The sequence below is a fragment of the Leptonychotes weddellii genome, chromosome 5, assembly GCF_054177405.1.
Source record: "Leptonychotes weddellii isolate Sample4059 chromosome 5, ASM5417740v2, whole genome shotgun sequence".
NCBI lineage: Eukaryota > Metazoa > Chordata > Mammalia > Carnivora > Phocidae > Leptonychotes > Leptonychotes weddellii.
Window position 1 is genome coordinate 137715502 of NC_138373.1, and position 26183 is coordinate 137741684.

The 26183-nt window shown below is 43.8% G+C and overlaps 1 protein-coding gene and 1 long non-coding RNA gene across 2 annotated transcripts in view; both read left to right on the plus strand.

Moving 5' to 3' along the window:
• Window positions 1-6576, plus strand: part of LOC145721385 (uncharacterized) — a 73678-nt gene extending 67102 nt beyond the window's left edge. Inside the window, exon 4 of the long non-coding RNA XR_014145053.1 lies at window positions 6562-6576. This is a non-coding gene — a long non-coding RNA (uncharacterized LOC145721385). The remainder of the gene's footprint in view (window positions 1-6561) is intronic.
• AMDHD1 (amidohydrolase domain containing 1) overlaps window positions 1-26183 on the plus strand; it is a 204059-nt gene that overhangs the window by 96276 nt on the left and 81600 nt on the right. The window lies entirely within an intron of this gene.

The window sequence follows — 26183 nt, forward strand, 5'->3', positions numbered from 1 at the left end:
GCTGAAATGCACATGGGGGTGCCTCTATCTTTTCGAGTTAGTGTTTTCATTTTCTTTGGATAAATACCCAGAAGTGGAATTGCTGGATCATATGGTAGTTCTGTTTTTTTCAAGTTCTTAGTTTATTAATCCTCTCATGACAGATCTGCACAATCACCACAGATAAAGTCACGGCAGAACCTTTGCTCCCTCTGTGTCCCGTCTCCAGCTCGCTTGTTGCCAGCACCGGCGCTGGCTTTGGCAGTCCCCCTGACCGTCTTCGTTCTGTTCTTGGGTTCCTTTCCCTGTTTTCTTCAGGTCTTTTTCTGCTCACACAGCCATGTCTTGCAAGTCTATGGTCGGGTTCGTTTTTCTTTGCTAGTTGTCTCGCCACCACCCAAATGGGTTCTGAATCCAAATACAGAGATGACATCTGGTGTGGTCTTGTCCATTTTGGCTAGTTTTTCCCGAATTTCTGTCTCAGGTACTGTTGCCTTTCCGGGGTGAAGAACATCAATGAGCATTGTTTCCTCTGTAGTTGTTCATCTGTCATGAACTGCCTGGTCTGGGTCAGTTACTGTGTCATTCGTGATGGTGGCCGAGCTTCAAGCAGCCAGCGAGGAAACAAGAATGACTATATGGTAGTTCTCGTTTCTCGAGGAACCTCCCCACTGTGTTCCACGGTGGCGGCATCTTACTTGCATTCCCACCAACAGTGCACACTTTTCTTTTCTCCACTTCCTCACCAACACTTGTTGTTTCTTGTCTTTTTGATAATAGCCATCCTACCAGGTGTGAGGTGATAGCTCATTGTGGTTTTGATTTGCATTTGAATTTGACTTTGATTTGCATTTCCCTGATGGTGAGTGATGTTGAGCATCTTTTCATGTGTCTATTGGTCATCTATATGTGTTCTTTGGGAAAATGTGTATTCAGATCCTTTGCCCATTTCTTTTAAAAATCAGATTGTTTTCTGCTATTGAGTTGTATGCATTCTTTATATATTTTAAATATTAACCTCTTATCACATACATGATTTGAAAATATTTTCTCCTATCTGGCAGGTTGCCTTTTCATTTTGGTGACAGCTTCCTGTGCTGTGCAGAAGCTTTATAGTTTGATGTAGTCCCACTTCTTTATTTTTGCTCTTGTTGCCTTTGCTTTAGGTGTCAAATTTTATTTATTTATTTATTTTATTTTATTCGATTATGTTATGTTAGTCACCATACATTACATCATTAGTTTTTGATGTAGTGTTCCACGATTTGTTGTTTGTGGGTGTCAAATTATAAAAAAAAGTCATTACCAAGGCTGATGTCAAGGAGCTTACTGCTTATGTTTTCTTCTAGGATTTTATGGCTTTAGGTCTTACATTCAAGTCTTTAATCCATTTTGAGTTAATTTTTGGTATAATATATGTTATAAGATGATGATCCGGTTTCATTCTTTTGCATGTGACTGTTCAGTTTCCCCAGTACCATTTATTGAAGAGACCGTCCTTTCCCCCATTGTATATTCTTGGCTCCTTTGTCATAAATTAATTGACCATAGATACTTGGGTTTATTTCTGAGGTCTTTATTCTGTTCCATTGATCTGTATGTCTGTTTTCATGCCAGCACCATACTACTTTGATTGCTATAGCTTCGTAATATAGTTTGCAATCAGGGAACATGATGCCCTCCTGTTCCTCTTTCTTTTTTTTTTTTTTAAGATTATTTATTTATTTATTTATTTGACAGAGAGAGACACAGTGAGAGGGGGAACACAAGCAGGGGGAGTCGGAGAGGGAGAAGCAGGCTTCCCGCGGAGCAGGGAGCCTGATGCAGGGCTCGATCCCAGGACCCTGGGATCATGACCTGAGCCGAAGGCAGACGCCTAACGACTGAGCCACCCAGGCCCCTCCTGTTCCTCTTTCTAAAGGCTGTATTGGCTATTTAGGGTCTTTTGTGGTTCCATACAAATTTTAGAATAGTTTGTTATATTTCTGTGAAAAATACCATTGGAATTTTGATGGGGATTGGATCAAATCTGTAGCTTGACTTGGGTAGTATGGGGATTTTAACAATATTAATTCTGATACTATGTTGAATAAAAGTGGTGAGAGTGGGCAATCTTGTCTTGCTCCTGATCTTAACGGAAAAGCTTTCTGCTCTTCACCATTGAGTATGATGTTAGCTGTGGGCTTGTCATAGATGACCTTTATTATTTTACACTTTTCTTTTAATCCTGACAAAACTCTGTAAGGTAGGTACTATTACGTTTCCCATTTTACAGATGGGGAAACTGAGGCACAAGTATTGTCCTGGTTAAGTTCCAGGTTACCTAAATTACAAAGTAACCTGAGGTGGGACACCTGGGTGACTCAGTTAGTTAAGCACATGCTCAGGTCATGATCTCAGGGTCTTGGGATCAAGCCCCGCACCGGGCTCCTGCTCAGCGGGAAGTCTGCTTCTCCTTCTCCCTCTCCCTTTGCCCCTCACCCCGCTTGTGCTCTCTTTCTCTCTCTCTCAAATAAATAAAATCTTTAAAAACCAAACCAAACCAAACCAAACTGACCTGAGGTTAAGTAACCAGCCAAGGTTACATAGCTAGTAAGTTTCAGAATTTGGATTCAAACCAGGCACTAGAGGGGCAGAGCCTGGCTTTGAATCAGGCTCTTTTCCTGGTACAAAAATATGGATACATAGGTCATTCTCTTTTGTGACCACACAGGCCATTCTTGCCACTGGGATCCCCTCCCTCCCGTTCTCACCCCTTCTCCTGCCTGACCAGCAAATTCCTGCCCTTTTTCCCAAGAGTCAGCTCAGGTTTACCCTCTGCTCTGAAGGCTTCCATGACAGGCCTCCAGATTTAGGCACCTGTTTATCCATGTTGTTACTACGTTTTCTTCATTCTGTTCAGACATTTGTTGCTTTTTAAATCTACTCAGCTTCTAGTCTACCTTCTCTGTCACCAGTTCTGTGACGTACCTCTCCCCGATTTTAGGGGTGGTCCGTGTGATCTAAGACCAGCGAGATCAGAGCCTGCCTTGATGGCAGAGTTCAGAGGCAACCGTGTGAGCCAGGTTGGTCTACTCAGAGTGAATCCTGGGACATGACAGGAGCTCGTGGAGAGAAACACAGGATTCCAGTGTAAGTCTGGAGCTGCCAGTAGCCTTCTCTCTTCTCAGTGTACCTGAGGATGAAGCCACACCGAAGAGAGGGAGAAAGGAATGACAGTGAGCGTCGGCTGGTGACATTGTTTGAGCCTCTGGGTCCCGACCCACCTAAATTCAAGATACACTTTTGGACTTGATCAGCTAATGAGTTCCCTATGTCAGCTTATGCCAGTTGGAGTTTTCTGTCACTGGCAACCAAGCGAATACGAACCGGTAGATAAATTCTACTATGTACTATAGCTAGCTCTTCCATGATACCAAAGTGAACTGGACCATAATCCTTTGGGGGTAGTAGATGCTCAGTAAATATTTGTTCAATGCATTTAGCTGAAGAGTGTTTTGGAGGGACCTGAGCCTACAGCATCACACCTTTATGGAGGCTAATGACGTAGTTGGTACAAAATGTAATCAAGGGACTCAGGTTGAAGAGTGGGATTGAAGGAAAGGGACAGACGCCAGACAAAGAATGAACTAGGCGATGATACAGAGTGAGTTGGAACAACAGCCAGATTAAAGCTTGAGTGCCGCCCCATTCTGTGTTTGTGTGTCTGTGTGTTTTAGCAAACTTCTCCTTAGCAGCCTACTGAGTTAAATTTAATATTACTAGGTGGTTATTGTCTGTCTAAATCACCCATCTCTGCCAGTTGATCACAGAAGAATTAATGTTAGACAATCAGAGGCTCACATATGAGCCAATAAGCATGATTATCACACCAAAAAAAGAGTTTTTATGAAACAACACATTCAGGTCTTCCTAGGGATAGGACCGGGAGTTCAGAGGCCCAGACAAGTCAGTGTGCGGTGACAGGCAGTTCCTGGACAATGTAATGGTGCATTAGCTGAGAACAAAGGCCCCGAGTAAAATCGAAACTGGGAGGTGAAGCTAGCCTCGACTTCTCTAACCACCAGCCAAGACGACACCCGGTAAGAGACGCTGGCAAGTCATGTGTGGCACACTCTACAACCAGCTCCAGGACCCAGTGGAAGGGAGGAACAAGACCCCTCTTTGCTTCCCATCACCTCCCCTAAAAAAGGAGCCAGGTCCTACTGAGACTCAGCTTCTTCCCTCTCAGCCTGCCCCAGGAAAGATCAGAGGGAAAGAGAGGCGCCATCTGTTTTGCTCTGGGGTTGTTGCAATTTTGCTCTTCTGCTTTGTCACTGACCTGCAGACAGCCAGCCGCGAGGTGGACTCTGGGTGGCCTATGCCTGAATCAGCCATGGGGAAGATTCCATACTCTAGGATAAAGGATCTACAGCAGTCCAGATGGAACATTCTATGATGATGGAAATGTTCTGGATGTAGTCTATCATGGTAACATTAGCCACAGTGGCTATTGAGCACTTGAGATGAACTGATGGCTAGTGCAATTGAGGAATTAAATTTTTTTTAAAAGATTTATTTATTTATTTGAGGGGGGAGGGGCAGAGGGAGAGGGAAAGAATCTCAAGCAGACTCCCCGCTGAGCGCGGATCCTGATACAGGGCTCAATCTCATGACCCTGAGATCATGACCTGAGCCGAAATCAAGAGTTGGCCGCCCAACCAACTGAGCCCACCCAAGTGCCCCGAGGAATTAAAAATTTTAATTTAATTTAATTAGTTAAAATGAAAATTTAAACAAGGACTAGTGGCTATTGTATTGGATAGCACAGCTGTATGGTTTCTTTCTCTCTCCTCTCTCCTGTTTTGCCTCTTCTACTTATTTCTCCACCCTCTTGCTGAAATAGCTTCCAGGGAACGTGGGCTTTCTCTTTCTTAAAACCCTTCCAGTCTGGGCCAGTGCCCTGACCCAGTGGATGCACACTGCGTCAGTTGAATGTGGTCTCTTTTCGCTAAAGAGGATTCTTGATCACGAGTCAAACACAGAATCCATAAAAAATAAAGCATTATGCTGCCATTTCAAATTACTAGTATTTTACACAACTTCTGGTTATTTACCTTTTATTAGGAAGAAACTGTAAGGGCAGGAAACATGTCTGTGAAGAGTTCGGGAGCCAGACTTCCTGATTCAAGATCTCACTTTTTCATGTATTAGCTGTAGGCTCTTGGGCAACTTACTGAATTTCTTAGTATCTCAGTTTCCTCCTCTGTAAAATAGCAATAATCATATTGCTGTATTATTGTGGCGGGTTGTGATGAAGCTTAAATCATTTTTTGGTGTAAAGCACATAGGACAGAGCTCAGCACATAGTAGGTGTTAATCAACGTTTACTAATATTACTCCCTCTGCCTAGCACCCTTCCTTGCACAGAGCAGGTGCTCAATAGATGTTTGTTGAATGAATGAATGAATGACTGGATTAAGTATGTTGCCACCAGGTGGCAGTAGTCCCTCACTTATAAGGACTAACCAAAGCACCAGACTTTTATCAGTCCGTGAAATTCCCTCCTGAAGTCCCAGATGCAGTATGAAGAACTGAACCCCTTCTCTCTCCTGACCTTCCTTTTCCCCTAATCTCTGCCCTCTCTCGTGATGAACCTTTCCTCTTTTTCCCCACTGTATTAGTCTGCTAACGCTACCATACAAAAGACTGGGTGGCTTAAACAATAGACATTTTCTTAGAGTTTTGGAGGCTAGAAGTTCAAGATCAAGATATCCGCAGGGTTCATTTCTGGTGAGGCCCCTCTCTTGGCTTGTAGATGGTTACCTTCTCACTGTGTCCTCACATGGTTCCCTGTGCACACGACAAGAAGGAGCTTCGATATTTCTTCCTCTTCTAATAAGGTCACCAGTCATATTAGATCAGGGCCCTACATTTAACCTTGATTACTTCCCTACAGGCTTTTTCTCAAAATACAGTTACATTGGGTATTAGGATTTCAACATACGAATTTGGGGGAGACACAATTCAGTCCATAATACCACTTTTACTTCTCATCTCTGTTCTCATACTTCTTTCTTACTTCCTATTATTCTCCCATCCTTCAACATTTATATAGCTTTTCTAGGGCTGGTTTTACAGGTTGTAACTGAACAGCTCTGGGGGGAATCATTCATATCATAGCATAGATTTTTATATTACAACAATGTTGAGGCAGATGTCAGTAACCAGCCAGTCCATCCACACCAGCAGGATAACACCCAGTGGGATGAGCCTCCAACACTCTTGGATCCTCCACAGTCTGCCTTTACCTTGGAGCAGACATTAGGAGCCAAGCCTGGGAGGGAAAGGGAGGCATATAGTACTGTGAAGTAAACTAGCATTATTGAACACTCACGCTGTGCTGCACACAATTTGAATCCCTCTCCATGTATTACATTTAATCCTCAAAACTATGCTCTCATTCTGTAGATGAGAAAACTAAGCTGCAGACAATGCAACAGAGCCTCCAATTAGGAGGGCACATAGTAGATGCCCAACAAATGTTTGTTGAATGAAAAACTTCTGACTCCCTAATTTCTATCTTCTCTTTTTTTCTTTAAGTAATTGAAGCTGATGAATTCTGGCTGGACCTGGGGATACCCAAGAATGGCCACATTTCTCAGGCTCCCTTGTAGCTTGATGTGGCCACGTGACTCAATCCTGACCAATTGGGTGTGAGTAAAAATGAGGTCTGCAATTTCAGTGTTCCATCCTTGAAAGGAGGCTGCTTGCTCTCTCTGTCCTCTTTTCCTTGCTTGGACAAGGATGAGGCAGTCCTGAGCCAGGTTTGACCATGCAAACCAGGACATAGGGGGAACCTGGTCCCCAGATGAGCTTATGGGACAAAGCCATGTACATGCCTACCCTACATCTACCTTTGGATTATTATGTGAATACAAAATAAAATTCTGTCTTGTTTAAATCACTATATTTTGGGGTGTCTTTGTTACAGCATCTTAGCCTGTTCTTTAACTAATATGGAGAGGTTAAGTAACATGCCCAAGATCACAAAGGTAATAAATGACAGCAAAAGGATTTTAATTCAGGTAGGATTTGAATCCAGAGCCCAAGCTAACTGTACAATAACAATCCAGAGCCCAAGCTTAACTGCTAACTGTATAATAAGATCTTGTTCCTCCAAAAGTTCATAATCTCCGTACAAGACCGCCCCTTATATTGGGCTTTCAAGGACAGTCCAGTGGTCTCTAAAATACCAATAGTATAATCTTTTCACTGAAGACCTGGAAGCCCCATAATTATTCCCTTCTTTGGGGCAGTAGAGAACTGGGTAAATGTAAACACAATGTGGGAGGAGCAACACAAAAATCCATTATCACCAAGGAACTCTAGGTGTTCGTTAATTCCTCATGCTATCTGACCTGTCAGGGTTGAGACTGAGTGGGAAATGGGACAGATAAAATTTGATGGAATGTATGAAGGAGGTGGGTAAAATAGAGTGTGGGGGAGCAGAGTGTCTGGAAAGGAAACAGAAGAATCCTTTGCCTTGAAGAAAGGTGTGGTAGACAGAGTAATACCCACCCTCGACCCCCTTCAAAGACATCCATGTCCATGATCCCTGGAACTGTGAGTAAATTACATGACAAAGGGATTTTGCAAATGAAGGATCTTGAGATGGAGAGATTATCCTGGATTATTTGGGTGGACCCAATCTATGCTTAGGGGGCCTTATAAGGGAAGGAGGGAGGCAAGAGAGAGAGAGAGAATCAGAGAAGCCAAGATGATGACAGAAGCAGAGATGAGAGGAAGAGAGATTTGAAGATGCTACACTGCTGGCTTTGAAGAGGGAGGAAGGGGCCATGAACCAAGGAATGTGGCTCTGACCTAGATGCTGGAAAATTCTCCTCAAGAGCCTCCAGAAGAGTGAAGCCCTGCCGCCACCTTTGTTTTAGCCAAGTCAAACCCATTTTAGACTTCTGACTTCCAGAACTGTGAGGTAATAAATTTTTTAAAGCCACCAACTTTGTGGTACTTTTTTAGCAATAGGAAATGCTACAAGGAGCGTGGTCATCAGGGTCCCTGCAGGAAACAAGTGGGACACGTATAGACTTAAATGGTTTCATGGAGGTATGGGCACAGTGAAGGGTACAGAAAAGGGATGGAGAAGCACCAGGAGATTAACAACAGCAAGTAGCCAGTACCATACTGAGGTCTGGAGGCCTGGGGGCAAGAATGGCATCACTGCAGACCAGTGAGAACTGGAGTCATGAAGAAGCCCTCCAAGAAGAGGCTGTGGTCACAGAGGCTGGGCTGTGGGTTGGGGACATCTTCCAAAGGTGTCTGTCAGGTACAGTGAGTTCCGATGGCGAAGAATTCTTTGTAAGGCATTCGTCCCTAAGAAAAAATTCACAATGAATTTGTCACTCAATCTCTGAAGTCAAACCAGACACTATTAACAGCTGACTTAATGAGGAAGGATCTCCATGAGACACACCTGTTTTTGTCTTTAACTCTTGTTCTAGCTTTTCCTTTGTCTTGAATATGTAAAAATGCTTTTTGTGATTATGACTTAATGCTTCTTATTTCAACACATCCTTTTAATGGAAAAAAAACCCCAGATATATATGGATTATAGGGTATAAAAAGAAATGCAGTCACCCATGCATGCAAAAGCCTATCTTATTGGCCAAAGCTGTAAGCTGAGTACCATGACGCACCTTGGGGCAGTGACCCATATTTTAAGCAAAGTAGCAAGCGGAAAATGTAAAGTGCCCCAAGTTTTAATATAGTGCGTAGGGTAGTGGTTACCCTAGTCTTGCAAGTCATACCCAGAATCAGTTGGGGGGAATGTGCAAGAGAGAATGGATACTTCGATCTTTTCATAGTTTCCTTCTTGGTAAATAAATTTATATTTTCAAGCTGAATCTCGTCTTGCAATTTCCTGCCAACTTCAGTTCTCTGTAAAACTTACCTGTACTTTTTCCACCTCTGCCCCCAGGCAGTCAACAAACACTTTACCTTTTGAATTGTCTAGATTGAAATAAAATATTTAGAGAAATGAAGCCTGTGGTAACAGTCCCCACAGCCCTTCCCCCCAACATGACATTAATTCGGGCCTCTGTGTTCACTCAAACTTTGCAACTGCCCTCTGATTTATATTAAATATAGCCACATTTGAAGGCTTAGAGGTAATCTAAGTGGAAACAGCTTGATTCTCTAAAGAAAAAAATAATAAAAATCAGAGTAAAATAATTACAAGCGAATTGGAAGAACAAACTCAATTTTGTCACCAATAATTTTTAGAATTTGTAGAGTGTCATTTGTTATGACTCTCTGTTTCCACATCTCCAGCCAAAACAAGTTCTAAGCACATTTGAATGTATTTTTATGGATGAAGTCAATGAATTTAACATGATAACTTTTAAACCATTTTAAATCCAGGTAAATTATGTAGTGAAATCCCATTCATTTGGATTTTGCCCATGTTTGCCATGATTTGGATACGAGTTGGTTTAAAGTTTAACTTTCCCAGTTACTACGGAAAAGAGTTTACTAGGAAAATAATATAAACAAGATTTCAATCTATTTAAGAAGCCAAATGGCTTCCAAGCACTTGAAAAAGTTTTGGTATTTTCAATTTGCATAGAAATTATTTATTTTGATAATGACAAATGATTATCAAGTTTCCTGACTTCACTGATATTGACATAGAACTTTTTAAGCTTACAAAACATTTCTGTGAGTCAGGATTTTTGTTCTGTGTAGAAACATTAATTCATTTCTTCACTTCACAAATATTTTACTGAGTGCCTCCTATGTGCTGGGCATTGATCCAGGTGCTAGAAAGAAAACTGCCAGATTAAACCAGGACTTATACCCAGGTTCCTACCTCCCACACCCTAGTGTCACCCCACTAGGTATTGAACCTGGAACGTCCTTTAAGGACAGAGTATATGTCTTAGCTATCTGATGCTCTGAATGCCCAGTATCTAGAACTGAGTTTAGCACATATTAGATGCCCAACAAATGTTTGTTTAATGAAAAACTTCTGACTCCCAAGCCAGTGCTCTTTTGCTAGAACACAGCTAATGCTTGTTTAGAGACACTTTGTGTTAAGTGCTGGGCTAAGAAGTACATCCTCCAAATAAATGCTAAGAGGTCCCTAGTATTATTCCCTTCACTCAATAGATGAGAACAATGAAAAATAGATAAGAAAAAAAAAAAGAAAGAAAAGGTAAAAGTAACTTGCCCAGGGTCACTTTCCTAATAAGGGGCAGAACCAGAATCGGTACAGGGATGTTTAATTCTGATGCTTGTTCTTCCTTCCCTACTACCCTATACTGCCTCTAGAGCGGATTCTGAATGGTTAGGTAGCTATGTGCTAAAATTCAAGATCTATAAAGGCAAGTATTTTGTACTTTGTTTTGTTACTACTGCATTTCCAGAGCCAAGAATGTATCTGGAACACTTTGGCCTCAGGCATGCTCTCAAGACATCTATATGTGGAATAAATAGTTTAATTAAAGATGATCTGACAGGACCTGCATTTGGTAGCATTTGTTCGTTCATTGTTGTATTATTGCTACATTTGGTAGCATTGTTTGACGTTTGTTGTATTATTGACCATAGCAGACATTGTTAGTTGCTATTTCCTCCATCGCTCCAGTGGGAGTAGCTCTGATTTTGTGTCCATCTCATTCAAATATGACTCAAGGAAGAAGCATCCTATTCCTGCTCTGTGGTAAAATCCTATTGGATCTGAGCCAGTGATTTTCAAGTCAGTGTGATTTGGCAATGTCTGGAGGCATTGTTGGTTGTCATAATAGGGGGAGGGTTGTGCGACTGACATCTAGTGGGCAAAGCCCAGGGATGCTGCTAAACATTCCGCAGAGCCCAGGAGAGCGCCCCCACAATAAAGAATTATCCAGTCCAAAATGTCCGTGGTGTTGAGATGGAGAAACCCTGGTCAGAGCCAACCCCATTGGTTCCATTCCTGGTGCAGTGAATGCTTTAGATCCGATCATGTGAAGTGATTCTGGTCAATGAGACATGAGCAGAAATCCACAAGGGGAGTGAGGCAGACTATTGATTACCTCCCCATGTTCATTTTTCCTTTTGAGCAGTAGCAGTCCTCCGGTGTTGGGATAGGCATATGCTCAACCACTATACATCTCAGGCTCCCTTACTGCAAGGTATGGCCATGGGACTGTTTTGGCCAATGAGCTATGAGAAAAAGTGTTGAGTCTAATTTCCAGCTCATGTTTTTAATAAGGAGATTGCTGTTCTTCACTTTTTCTCTTTTCCACTTTCTTCAGACTGGGAGTTGGTATTTGTGATCCAACCTGAAGCAAGAGCACAACTCCAGGGAATGGCAGAGTAACAAGATAGAAAGACTTAGTTACATGGGGATTGGTACATGAGACATAAACAAGCTTTCTTTTTAAACCATCATATTTTTGAGACTTTCTGTTTTAGTGGCTTAACTTGTATTCTAATATGGAGTGCTTCTGACTAAGCTTTTCCTCTCTGATAAAACACACACATGAACCTATACACTACCTGCACACGCACATACCTACACACAAACACACACTCACACACAAGAAATGACTGTTTGTCCAAAGGATGTTGTGGGGTTTGTGTGGAATGTCTGGAACCATGGCTGCCATCTTGTGACCATGAGGTAAGGCAGCCAGAGGGTCAAAGCTGACCTTCTAAGTGAGAATGGCATGGGAGAGTTGTAAAAAACCTAAATCTTTCTAGACATTGTTGAAGCATTCAATTAACTAACTTTGCTTCTGCCCTACCGTAGGACTTCTTGTTAAGTAAGATAGTAAATTCACATCATTTAAGCTATTTAGAGACATTGTTGAAGCATTCAATTAACTAACTTTGCTTCTGCCCTACCGTAGGACTTCTTGTTAAGTAAGATAGTAAATTCACAACATCATTTAAGTTATTCAGAGGTGTTCCTTTAACACAATTTGTAGCCCTATCTTGATTCCCTCTGTGTACTCAAGCATAACGATATTACTTGTCATTATAAGAACTCAGAATTTTTTTTACCAACTTATATTGCCTTTCTCCTTATTTCCTACCCACCCCCCCCAGTTAATGTGACTCAGTGAGGTTTCTATACTTGAGGTGAGTATGCTGGAAAAACATACACCGCCAATCCCTTGAGGAACCGAGGATGCAGGCAGCAGCTGCGGCCGCTGTAATGCTTCTTGCGGAGAATGAAATTGAATGGGAGGCTCAGCTTCCAGAAAGTCAAGAGTAGGACTGCCACAGAGAATTGCGTGGGCTGTGAGCTGCCGCTGCGGTGGTAGTGTGGCGGGGGGTTGGGGGAGGGGGGCGGCGGGGGGGAGGGGGACGGGGTCCTAGGGCATGCCGGTTCCGTGTCAGTGGTGCCCCCTAGCGTTCTATAGTGCACGACCTGCACAACTACCCTAGGTCATCCCAGATGAGAGGGTGCCCCACGTCCAGTATTTTAAACCAATTGTTTCCATCTGCTTTCCTGCCATTAAAGCCTCACTCACAGCCCTTCCCGAGTTATGCTGCCTGGACACTGCCTGAAGCCACTAAGCTCAGGCTAAGTGGCTTGCAACGTAGGCAAACTCCTTTGGTGATCTTGAAATGACCCCAAAGGCTGTTCCCTGGAGGCAATGACTCCTCTTGGCAGGGGATGTAGAGAAGGGCCTTTGCTTTCCCCCTAAGGGCTCTGCTTTTCACATCTGTGCACCCCCCCACCGGAGGGCCAGTGTGAAGGTGAATCTCCATTCACTTCCTATCAGCAGCTGGCTCCTTCTTTTGGACTCATCTTGAATCATTTGCCAGACCAGCCAATTAGTCTCTTCACCTTTCCTGAAGCTTCCCAGGGAAGGAATAGCACAAGCAGCAACTCCCTCATTATCCCACTTCTTCTAAGCACTGTGATTCTAAGTCCCGCCATGGCAGAGAAGCTAATTTGAACGGACTCTTTAACCCTTCTTTGAAAGACTTCCATCTCACTCAGTCTCTCTCTCTCTCTCTCTCTCTCTCTCTCACACAGCATCTACACCCTGATCCAAGGTAGGAAACAAGGTGAGAGCATGCAGCATTCAAGAGTACATTTGAAAGTGAGACATAATTTCAGATGGACTGTAGTTTAGAGAGATCACAGTTCTATTTAAATACAGTGTGGCAGGAAAAACACAGGGACTATATTTCCTGATCCCCACTACAGGACACAATAAAGACTTTTTCCTAATTTATGGATTTGTTCATATAAAAGAAATTTTATCAGGGTATAAAATCAACTTGTACTGTTATACATTTAATAAATTCTCTCTATTAGGAAAAAGTGTAATTACGTCTCTCGTCCCCCAAACCCGGGATGAATGATTGGTTACCTTCCAGCTGGGCCAAAGGGATTCTCCCAGTTCTGTTATCTAGGGCATCTATTTGAATGCTGTGACTTCTCTGATCCCTGAGCAGAGTATCCATAGGCTGGACAGAGTGGGCAGCCGTTTCACCTCTGTGGACCATGGGAGCAACGGAGGGGGGTACTCGGTGTACAGAGGGGTAGCCGTATTTGTGTTCCTCTACTCTGCTGTCGTTGCTGCAACGTCTTTGTGTCCTGTGATTACTGCAGAGGGGAGAGGAGGGGCTTGGATTCCTCTCGAAGGCTGGGGCATTGGTGGACGGAGGATGAACCACACTGAGGATGACGTGCCCCGCCCCCCCGGCAAGCTCATTTCCACGTCACTAACCACAGGGCTGCAGTACTTTAATGAGTGAGTATCAGTGCGGCATTCCGGACAGTGCCTAGTACCCAGAACGCAACACCTAAGGGCCCGCCGCTGCCTTGCGTCCCTCTAGTCCGGGGCCCTGCGCAAACGCACTCGGTACAGGTTTGGTGAGTGGATGACTGTTGGGCTCTGTGCACTCTGGTAGCTCCAGCTGTCTCTGCAGATCTCCCTCTTGGTTGGTTCTTTTTCTCGCATCCTTTACCAAAAGGGGCAGAAGCTCAATACCTGAGCTAAATCTTGAACTAAAGGGCTCCCCTTGTAGCTCTGTTCCACGCGAGGAAGCTTCTGATTGTGCAGTAAGCTGGGGACCCCTGTCGGCCGCAAAAGAAGAAAGGAAGCTGGAACCAGCTGGAAAATAAAACTGCTGCAAGTCAACTGCAGGAAGTAGCAGTTGTCTCCAAAAATGCAGTTGCACCAGATTTTATATTCAACGAGGAGGGTTGGTCCCTCTGGAGAGGAGAGTCGGGGGTTCCTTCGAGAAGGAACTGACTCCTTCTGTAAATCAGGAAACCTCAAAGGACTGACGGTCCAGGGGAAGGCCCGGCACTTCCCCAAAGTGAGTCATTTGCTCCCGCTGAACCTGGAAGCTCAGGCCCAATTCTGCACCTTTGTGGTGCCCCTGCCCTGACTCTGTCCCCCAAGAATGTGATCTGTGAGCAGATTTACACCGTTCACAAGACACCCTTTCGTGCGGAAAGCTCCCTTCGTATTGTTTCGCAGCCTGGCGGCTTCTAGAACCCTCCGTGGGAAGGCTTGCCTTGCACTCACCCTCTCCCGCCTGACCAGAGCCTCACCTGTCCTTCTGGGGCCCTCTAATTGGGAAACCTTCCGTTTTACAAACCAGTGAAAGGCATGCGATTAAGCTTGTAAAGCAAAGCAAAGCAGTGCCGCCTCCTTTTCTCTCATTCCCTCACGGGGAGCGCTCCGTTTGTTGAAGAAACCAAAAGTAAGTTGCTGGAGATTGCTTAATGGGGTTCTCTTCTGAGGTGATGAAAATGTTTGGGAGCTGGGCAGAGGTGGTGGTTGTACAATTCTGTGGATGTACTAAAAGTCATGGAACCGTGTGCTTTAACATGGTGAGTTTTACGGGTTGGGAATTTCACCTCCAGGCAAACCTTAAATTGCTTTTCCCACCAAGTAGTGGCCCAGATTCTCAGGTAACCAGGTTTGGGGAAATACTGTCCATGGAGGGATGAGGAGAGATACCCAAGGGGAGCAAGTGGGGCTTGCCCTCCTCATAGCCGGAGGCCAGGTGAGCAAGGAAAGAAGAGAAAGCCAGTCCAGCGGCCGCAGGGCATGGGCTGAGGCAGCTCCTTGCTAAGGCATCAGCTAGCCCTTGAGATAAAGCTAAAATACCCCAAGGTTTAAATTTTCTAGAAGGACAACATTTCTTTTTTTGTGTGAAGAGTCCCTTCAGCTGGGTGGGTGACAACTGGCCATTCAGATTCTCTGCATTAAACTGTCACTCCATCAGCACACCTGCTGGAGGCTGACGACAGCCTCTGAACTGCTTGAAAGGCTAATTATCAAATAAAGAAGCCAGCATTCGCAGAGTTTCCTTTCACTTCTGCCTTTAGTAGAAGCTTCAGGAGGCATCCCGCACCTGGGTTAGAGTTGTCAGCGAAAAATACAGGGTGCCCTGTTAAATTTGAATTTCAGATGAAGAACAAATATTTTTTAGACACAAGGATATCCCAAGTGATATATGGGACATAATTAGATGGAAAAGGTGTTTGTTCTCTATTTGTAATTCAAATTTACTGGGATGGCCTGTATTTTTTATTTGCTACATCTGGCAACTTATGAAGGCCTCTGAAATTTTGAACCGATAGGGTTCTAGGCTATGCTCAGGTCTTGGGTTGAGAGTGGGGATGGTCTCCTCTGGGGCTCTACCCCGTCAGTCTCCCTCACCCCCTGCCCCCGTGAATATTCAGTCTCCCAAATGATTGTACAACGTCAATTAGCACATGCTCAAGTTTGTAACACACGCTAGGTTCGGTGCAGTAGTACCCTGAAGATGCACCCCAGCTGGGACACAGCCTGCAGCGCTGAAGCTTCCAAATGCACACAAGCTGTGATCAGAGGGAACGTAAAAGGGGCCAGCTCAAGGCAACCCCGCAGCAACCCGGCTCCTGAAGAAGACTGCTGGCAGGACCCGTTCCTGATAGAAAAGTTCTTAGAGAGCTGCTTGAAGCTGACCATTCTGGAGTTGGACCTTCTACTCCTGCTTTTGTTCTCCTGGGATATTCTCGGGCCCCTGAAGGCTCCGTGAAGAAGGAGTCTAAGCATGGTGGGAAGTGGTTTGATGAATAGTTAGGAACTCACCATAGCCTAAGTGTGCTCCCCTGGCTATGAGCTGGACCATCATTATGAATGTCCACTTGCCTCAGCTAAGATCTAGACTCCAGGACTGGACAATCGAAAGAAAAGAACTCTCTGTCAGCATCTAACCCCTGGAAATGATTGATAAGACTGGTAATAAAGAGCACACCCCCACTTCATCAAGCCCATCATTCAGCCCCTTTGCTTCATTTGCTTGGAGATTGCAGGCGGGGGAAAAAAGGCTTGGCCCTCACGATGGAACTCACCCCAGTGTCCACCCGACCCTGCACAGTTTAAACAAATCAGCTATAGGCTGAGGTGGCGGTCTTGTCATGTGCGTCTCCCTAGGTGGAGGCAGTCTGCCAGACCCCCTGAAACACACAATGCTTTGGCTCCCACTCAAAAACACCAACACTCATTGCTGACAATGTCCCCACCTACCACCCGTCCCTACCCACCCCTTCCTGGAAAATGTGATGGAGGAGGGGTAGTGGGCCAACTCCAACACCACCTGGCCCTCAGCGGCAGACCTGGACGCTGGCCCGGAAGCAGCCCTGGCCCCGTGCACAGACAGCTCCTTGGGGACATGCACGGGGTGCCACATCCTTATTCTCACAGCTTTAGCTTCCTGTGAGGCTGTGGAGTCACCTCTGTTGGTTTGGGTCTCTCTGACCTTGGATGATATGGGAAACAGAGGCCAGTGGGTGACATTGAGAGGCTGAGCTCTGATATGTCGCTATCCGGCTTAGGGTGGGACACTTTGTCCCCAAAGAGGGAGGGTGACTTCCCACCACACCCAGTCACAGCACAGCCTACAACAGCCTGCCCCTTCTCCCCATCTAACTCTAAAAATATATGCCACGTACGATGGCCCAGTTGCCTTCGGAGGTAATCCAAACCTGGTCAAGGAGCTAACACTCAATTCTTTGTCTACTGCTTCAGGAAATCTTAACTCCCTTTAGGATAGCTGGGTTTTGGAGACTTTTTTTGGAGGGGGAGGTGAGTGGAAAGTATAAAAGCATATTTTCAGAGGTTTGCTCACTAAACAGTGTTGTGCTGAAAACTCACAATGATTCCAGCAGCAACTGACTGAAATCGTACACTCGCATTGATTTTCACTAATCCAGAAATCTTGTAAATACGATATGTTTCTCTGAAACATTTCAAACTGGAAGTGACTCTATCACATTTGCCTCGTCAGACAAAACACCCGGCAGCCTCAGCCAGATCCCAAAGGGAGAAGACTGTAAGTGAAATTTGGCTCACTCAACATGGTCCTTGAAAAGACTAAACAAAACAATCACGAAAATAGTACAAGAACCCGATGATAGGACAGATCTTCCTTCTTACACAGACTCAGCAGAGTAACTGGATTTCCTACGCACACACAACCTTTTGGGGCCATTCAGAGTATTGAAGTGAATGAAATGAGAGAGATTCTATTTCATCTCAAGTTTTCTCTAACCGCCCTTTGTGGAGGGTCTTTTATGTGTCCCTTGTCAAATTTCTCCTCAGCCTGGGGCTCCCTATTTGTCACTTCGTGCCCAGGAATGCTCCAGGCTTGAAAATTCTTCAGGCCTCGGTTTAAATTCAGTTCCTCAGAGAAATTTTTCCTGACTACCTCCTTCTGATTCCCTCTTAACTGACCGCTACCTTAGCTTAGCTTCTCTTGTTATAATTCCTTCCTGTTCTTGTCACCATTAGAGCATTTACCACAAATAGCATTTTTTTTTTAAAGATTTTACTTATTTATTTGACACAGAGAGAGAGAGAGAGCACAAGCAGGGGGAGAGGCAGGCAGAGGGAGATGCAGGCTTCCCGCGGAGCAGAGAGCCCGACTGGGGCTCGATCCCAGGACCCTGGGATCATGACCTGAGCAGACGCTTAACCGACTGAGCCACCCAGCCGCCCCCACAATGGCATTTTCATGTTTAATTATGTGATGATGCATTTACTATTTGGCTTCTTCCTAAGCTATAAACTCCATAAAAGCAGTGTTATGGGTTGAATTGTGTCCCCGCAAAAAAGATATGTTGAAGTTCTAACTCCCAGTACCCCAGAATGTGACCTTATTTGGAAATAGAGTTGTTGTTGATGTAATTAGTTAAGATATTAACTTATTGGGGTTGCCACCCTAATATGACTGGTGTCCTTTTTATATAAAAAGAGACACAGAGACAGAGACACTCGGGGAGAATGCCACGTGAGGATGGAGGCAGAGATTGGAGTCATCCAGCTGCAGGCTGAGGAACGCCCACGTGCTGCCAAAGCACCAGAAGTTAGGAAAAGGCAAGGAAGGTTCTTTCCCGTGGGTTTCTGAGCGAGGGCGGCCTTGCCAACACCTTGGTTTCAAACTTACAGCCTCCAGAACTGCGAGAGAAAAAAATTCCTGTTTTACACCACACAGTTTGTGGTACTTTATTACAGCAGTCCTAGGAAGCTAATAATAAGCAGGGATGTTATCTGTTTTGCTTCTTGCTGTATCCTCAGCACCCAACCCTGTCCCAGCAAAGAGTAGATGCTCAGTAAATGTTTCCCGAATTGACGAACAGCAGGCTTGAAGATTCACCTTTTCGAAAGAAAGCATTTCAGTCTGGTTGCTGACTGTGCTTGCGGTCAACTAGCAGGATCTTGTTTTACACTCCTTGGTAGGATGGTAGCAGTTTTGTGTGTGTGTGTGTGTTTTTAAGATTTATTTATTTGTTAGAGAGAGTGTTGTCGGGGAGAGGGGCAGAGGGAGAGGGAGAGAGAATCTCAAGCAGACTCCCTGCTGAGCGCAGAGCCCCCTGCAGGGCTTGACCTCATGACCCTGAGATCACGACCTGAGCCAAAATCAGGAGTTGGATGCTTAACCGACCTAGCCATGCAGGCGCCCCAGGATGGTATCTTTTTAAATAGAACCGCATCATGACAAGCAAAAGAAAGAACTGACAAAATATTCTGTGTTACCTTTCCCCTGATAGCTCTCCATAGGCAGAACACTGAAGTTCTTCAAGGACTTTGGTTAGAGCTTAGAACTTTACCTGGAGGATAGTGTGTGTTAAACCTTCATGAGGAAGTGGGAGTGGGTGTCTGGTAGCAACACTTACTGGGGAGGATCCAGGACAAGCCCCAGTTAGGTGTCAGTGGTGGGAATATCGTGCATGTCCTCGAGGACTCACCCAGCTCAGCGGTGTGAAGGTTGATAGGATTCACACAGAAATGACTCCCATATTGTGCAGAATCTATTCATTCTTCACAAATGGTCCCCACCCTTGTTCAGTGTAATTTAATCTAAAATTAGTGGCATGGGATCCCTGATGTCAGAACAACTACCCCTTCCTGAGGGAGTCAGCCAAGTGTTTACCGGGGAGGTGACTTTTGAACTGGTACATGGTTGGCAGTCTGTGTGTGTCACCCTGAGCACAGCAATTTCAGTAGAGTGATAAGGGTGGAAACCAAATTTTAGTAAGTTAAGACAGTCCTTAGTAAGGTTAAATTATACTTTCAAGCAATTTGGCTTGAAAGGAAGAAGAAAGAGAGAGATGGTCTTTCTTCTGTCTTCCCATCTCAATTATTAGCATCTATCCAGTTGCTCAGACCAAAACCCCATGGATTAGTTGGACTGTGCTAGCTGTCCTAACAAACAACTCCAGTGTCTCAGTGGCCCAACAGAGCAAACGTTTCTTTCTGATTCATGTCGGAGTCCAGTGTCTGTTGGCTGGCGAGGGAGTGTCAGGGGAGGGGATGCCCGTGCTCCCCACAGCCATTCGGGACCCAGGCTCCATCTACCTGGCTCTGCCATCTTCTTGCAAGGTGCTACTCAAAATGTGGTCTGCAGGCCAGTGCTGGCTCATAAACTCTTTGTTACCATTTCATGCCAAGATAATTATAGAACTGAGAGTGTTTAGAAATTATAGCAATTTGACAGAATAATTTCAGGTCTATTGAATCTAATAATAAAACAAAAATTGAATTGGACTTATATTTTGCCTCCTTTTAATTTAATCTTTCCAGCAATTATTTTTACTGTATTTTATAAAAGCAGCAGGCCATGATAGATTAGAACTTAAAAGAAAAGATCCCCACCACAGATAGTTTGGGAAGCACTCTCCTAGTGCCTCAGCCTCAGAGTCCTGGATCTCTGCACCTGATCAGCGGAGAAGGCATGGAGGGCTGCATGGGAGGTCTGAAACCTGGGAGGGGCAGATACTATCTCTGACTAAATCCCATCAGCATGGACTTAGTCACATGGCCCCACTTAACTGCGAGGGAGTCTGGGAAATGTAGTCTCGTTGTGTGCCCAGGAAGAAGAGGAAGAGGAAGGAGAAGTTGGTGAGCTCAGTATTGTTTGCCATTCCCCAGCAGCCATCCTTGACTCATTTTATTCCCTTCTGGCCTCCATACAATCCACTGGCTATGACTGTTAGCTCTGCCCCGACGATATGGGCCCAATGTGTCCACATCTCTTTTTTTCCACTTCTGCTGTCCTACTCCAAGTCATCTGACTGGTCTACTTCCACTCTGCCCTCTACTTTTGCATTCCTACTACCTCTTCCTGCAACCTTTCTCTGCACAAAATCAGGGGTAAAATTTTTACTTATGATCAAAATGATGATGTCTGGGATTTGCTTCAAATAATCCAGTGGGAGAAGGAGGTCGGTGGAAACATAGATGATATGTATTGATAATTGTGGGAGCTGGGTGATGGGTACATGGAGATGTGTTATATTTTCTACTTTTCTATTTGCTTGAGATTTCTATAATAAGGTGTTTTTAAAAACAAACTTCTCACACATAAATGAGGTTATATGCAGGATGACTCCTTATAGTTGTGTAGTTGTATTCTGCCCCAGTGTGCTGGGCCAGGGGACAATGGGAGGCTGAAGTCTGCAGGACAACATCTCTCAGGGAGACCAGCATCCTCACAAAGGAGTCTCCATAGCAAGTGGGGGCCATTATCGTGCCTTTCCTCTGTTTAAAACCTGTGGGTGGCTTTCCAATGTAATTGGTATATGGTCATTTTTTTAAATGCCCCTACTTGACAAAATAGTCAGCAATCGGATGTCTGTAGTCCTGTTGTTGTTCTTATCATTATTATAGGCTGAGTAATGGCCCCCAAATATGTTCCATCCTAATTTTTGCAACCTGTGAACGCTCCTTTACATGGCCAAAGGGGCTCTGCAGAAGTGATTGAGTGAAGGATCTTGAGATGGGGAGATTCTCCTGGATTGTCTGGTTTGGCCCAGTGTCACAAAGGTTCTTATACGTGAGAGAGGCGAGGCCAACTCCGCAGGAGAGACAGTCAGAGAAGGAGATGAAATGCTGGTAGCAGAGGATGGAGGGCCGTGACTGCTGGATTTGCGGATGGAAGGAGGGCCATAAGCCCCTTAATGCCGGCAGCCTCCAGGAGCTGGAAAAGGCAAGGGAACAGGTTCTCTAGAGCCTGCAGAAGGAACGTGGCCCCATGACACCTCCATTTTAGCCCAATGAGATTCGTGTCACACTTCTGACCTACAGAACTGTAAGATAATAAATTTGTGCTATTTTATGCCACTAAATTTGTGGTAAGTTGTTCTAGCTGCAACAGGGGATTAATACGATGATGTTACTTAATATTCTCATGCTGTCAAATGCAGAAGTCGACCTGGGGAGGTGACACACTCCTTGCTGTGATCTGCAGACCAGGCTCCATCAGTCCTGCCTGTCTGTCCAACCTCAGCCGCTGCCTTTTCCCTGTCACTTGCTTTGCTTCAGCCCTATGAGCCTTCTTTCTCCCTTAAACTGCTTCAGGCCCTGGATTTGCTGTTCCTTCTGCCCGAAATGCCCTTCCCCCAACTCTTCACATGGCCAGCTTATATAAGCATTTGGGTTTCGGCCTCAGTGTCACCTCCTCAGAGATTTTCTCTGACTATCCCATCTACAGTAGCCCTTCCAACCCTTCTCCTTATTTCATAGCCCTTATTATTTTTTTAAATAAGCTACATTTTTAAGAACAATTTTAGATCTACAGTAAAATCCCAAAGATCACAAAGGAAGTTCTCGTATACTCCCACCTCTGCACCCAATATCCCCTATTACCAACACCTTACTTTAGTGTGGGACATTTGTCATGATTAGTGAACCGATATTGATACATTATGTGAACTAAGCCATACTTTATTCAGATTTCTTTAGTTTTAGCCCAATGTCCCATCCAGGATCCCATCCAGGGTACCACAGTACATACATTTAGTTCTCCTCTCAGCTGTGATAATGTTCTTTTTTTTCTTTTTTTAAAAAAAAAATTATTTATTTATTTTTAGATAGAGAGTATGGGGAGGAGCAGAGGGAGAGGGAGAGAGAAAATCTCAAGCAGACTTCATGCTGAGTGTGGAGCCTGATGAGGGGCTCAATCTCACAACCCTAAGATCATGACCTGAGCCAAAATCAAGAATCAGTCACTTAATGGACTGAGCCACCCAGGTGCCCCTGTGGTAATGTTCTTGATGACGTTGACAGTTTTGAGGAGTACAGGTCAGGTATTTTATAGAATGTTTCTCAACTGAAATTTATCCAATGTTTTTCTCATGATTATAGTGGGTTATGGGTTTGCGGGGGGAAGACTATAGAGGTAAAGTACCATTTTCATCACATTATATCAAAGGTTTATTATTTATGATCTGGTTTGATTTATGACTAGTGGTGTCGACGTTGGGCACCTGGCTGAGGTAGTGTTTGTCAGGTTATCCACTATAAAATTACTCTTTTCCCCCCATTTGATACTGTACTCTTTAGAAGGAAATCGGCATGCACAACCCATACTTAAGGAGTGGTGTGTTATATCCTTGCTACTTTTCGAATTTATTGTATTTATTGGTTTGATTATGCGTTTTGGACACCGTGTCTGGGCTAACACACAGCCATTCTCAGCCCCCTTCTTACCTGCTGTTTGCAAGCAGATGCAAGGATGCCAGATGCCTATTTTCCCAGTCACCATCCTGACAATGAAACAGAAGGAAGTCTGTCTTCTCGTATGTTTAGGAGGGGGCTTTTGCTTTCCTCACCAAAGAGGTAGACACTATTGTTCTATTGTTTCCTTCTTCTTTCTATGCTGAAAGTGGAATCCTGGCACTGCCATGGCCATCTTGTGACTATGAGTGACAAACATAATGGCAAAAAGTCAACATGCTAAAGATACCAGAGCAGAAATACAGAAAAAGCCTGGGTCCTTGATGACAACTGATGCTAGCAATCACCTTCCTTTGGACTTTGTGTCATTGAGAAGAGTTTAGCCACTTCGAGTGAGGTTTCCAATTCTTGTAGTTGACAGCCTTCTTAACTGATAAGGTCTTTCTTGTCTTCTACGAAAAATGAAGTTCTATGAGGACAGAGACTTTGTCTTGTTCATCTCTGTTTCCGGTAGTTGACATAGAGTAGATACTCAGTATGTTCTGGTTGTATGAATGAAGAGATGAATGACAATTTAAGGGAGAGGTAAGATCTCAGGGAAGATTTTTTTTAAGAGTTAAGGAGATTAGGGCATACCTGTAGGATAATGAGAAGGCACCAGAATAGAGAAAGAGATTGAAGGTATAAAGAGAAGAGGTAGGAGAGGAGGAGAAGGAAAAGATAATTCATGAAGGATGGTCTCAGGGGATGGGATCACATGGCCTGGTGGGGGTGTGTGTTGGATCATAAAGGGGGAAGCAATCAAATAGAGGCTCTTAATCTCCTCAGTCAGGATGATTCTGAGGCTCAACCAGGAAGCTATGGAGCCTCTTTCCGGAAGAAAGCACGTAGCCACATATAACCACATTTTTACACATAGTTTCATGAGGTTTGCAGACGCTGCTCCCCCAATCATCCGTGGCTCCGTAACTTTTAAATTTTAGGACCAGTGCAATTAAGAATAAAATGGGAGAATTGGTATCAGGTTACCAACTTTAAATGGCCTAACTAAGGCCATTACAAAGTAAAACAGTTACTGTTTACAATCTCATCTTTTCATTACAGAAGGGTTATGTTCATCTCAAAAAAGCAGGAAGGATCTAATCTCTTAAAAAGTACTATTATTTATATTGGATAAATTTAGCATCACAGTTATCACAGATATCTCACTACATTGTCCTTCATAAAAGCACAGTGTAGATTTTAAAGGCAAACAATTTGAGTTCAGCCCTGTTCCTGACTTGCTGTGTGAGTAAGGACCTTGGGGAAGCTTTTAGACCTCTCTAAGCCTTGGTTTCCTTCACAGCAAAAGAGGAGAAAATAGAACCTAACTCATAGGGTTGTTGTAAAGATTAAATAAAATAATGTCAGTTAACCAAATCCTAGCAGCCACAGATAGCCAGTTAACTTTTGGGGAAATGTCCTTCTGAATATGGACATAAAAATGATCATAGATACATAGATATAGATACATCTAGAAACACACACTCACAGAGCCATAAGCACACACACAAATCAGATGCTTCTGTGTGTATTTCTTTGTACTCTGCTTTCTCTCCCTCTTAACAACGTATGTGAATATCTTTCTGGTCGCTATGTATCCTTGTACAACATTATTTTGAGTGGTTAAACAGTACTCTATAAAAATGGCATGGGGGGCCTGGGTGGTGCAATCTGTCCAGTGTCTCTCTCTTTTTTTTAAGAATTTATTTTTATTTATTTATTTGAAAGAGAGAGACAGATAGTGACAGAAATAGCGAGAGAGCACAAGCAGGGAGGAGAGGGAGAAGCAGGCTCCCGCTGAGCAGGGAGCCCGACGTGGGGCTCCATCCCAGGACCCTGGGATTATGACCTGAGCTGAAGGCAGACACTTAACCGACTGACCCACCCAGGCGCCCCCAGTGTCTGACTCTTGATATCAGCTCAGGTCATGATCTCAGGGTCCTGAGATAGAGCCCTGCATGGGGCTCCATGCTCAGCGGGGATTCTGCTTAGGATTCTCTCTCTCCCTCTGCCCATCCCCCCCCACTCGTGCCCTCTCTCTCTCTAAATAAGTAAATAAATAAAATCTTTTTTAAAAAGGCATAGCATCATTTATTTGCCTGATTTCATCTTGTTGTTGTTGAATTTATTTCCAGTTGTTTATAATGATAATTCTGCGGTGACCCTTTTTCTAACTAAAGTTTTCTCATATCTATGATTATTTCCTAGAAAAAAATTCTTAGATGAAGAAATGGTGTGTCAAAAACAAATACAGGGGCGCCTGGGTGGCTCAGTCATTAAGCGTCTGCCTTCGGCTCAGGTCGTGATCCCAGGGTCCTGGGATCGAGCCCCACATCGGGCTCCCTGCACCGCGGGGAAGCCTGCTTCTCCCTCTCCTACTCCCCCTGCTTGTGTTCCCTCTCTCGCTATGTCTCTCTCTGTCAAATAAATAAATAAAATCTTTAAACAAACAAACAAACAAATACAGTTAAAAAAAAACCAGACTCTTAACCATAGAAGAACAAACTGATGATTACCAGAGGGGAGGGGGGTGGGGGGATGGGTGAAATAGGTGATGGGGATTAAGAGTACACTTATCATGAGCACTGAGTAATGTATAGAATTGTTGAATCACTATATTGTACACCTGAAACTAATATAACACTGTATGTTAACTATACTGGAATTAAAAAAAAAAAAAGACCTAAGGGAAAAAAAGATAAAAAAAAGATATATACAGTTTTTTTGCCTTATAAAGGCACTTTGACTTTTAGAAATATCATGCTAATTTTTATTTCTCCCAGCAATGTATCAAACAGCCCATTTCTGAATTCCCTTATGTTACTGTTTTGCTCTTCTAAATTTTTCCTTTTGTTTGGAGAAAAATGATATTTTAATTTATATTAATGTGATTACTAGTAAAGTCAGGTTTTTTGAATGTATATTGGCTAATTATACTAATTACCTTGTGAATTTGCCATTTGTATCTTCTATATGTTTTTAGAATATTTACATTTTCTTATTGATTAATAGGAGTTCTTTATATAACAAGACTAATCATCTTTTGTCATTCAATTATGTTGCAAAAGACTGCATCATTTGTATTTCTGAAACCTAAACAGAAGAAAGTATGATGAATGACTTTGACAGTTACCCAGGACTTTGAATTGGGAAGGGGAGCATGGGGAAAAGTCAAGGGGTCATGACATTTTTTTTTTTTTT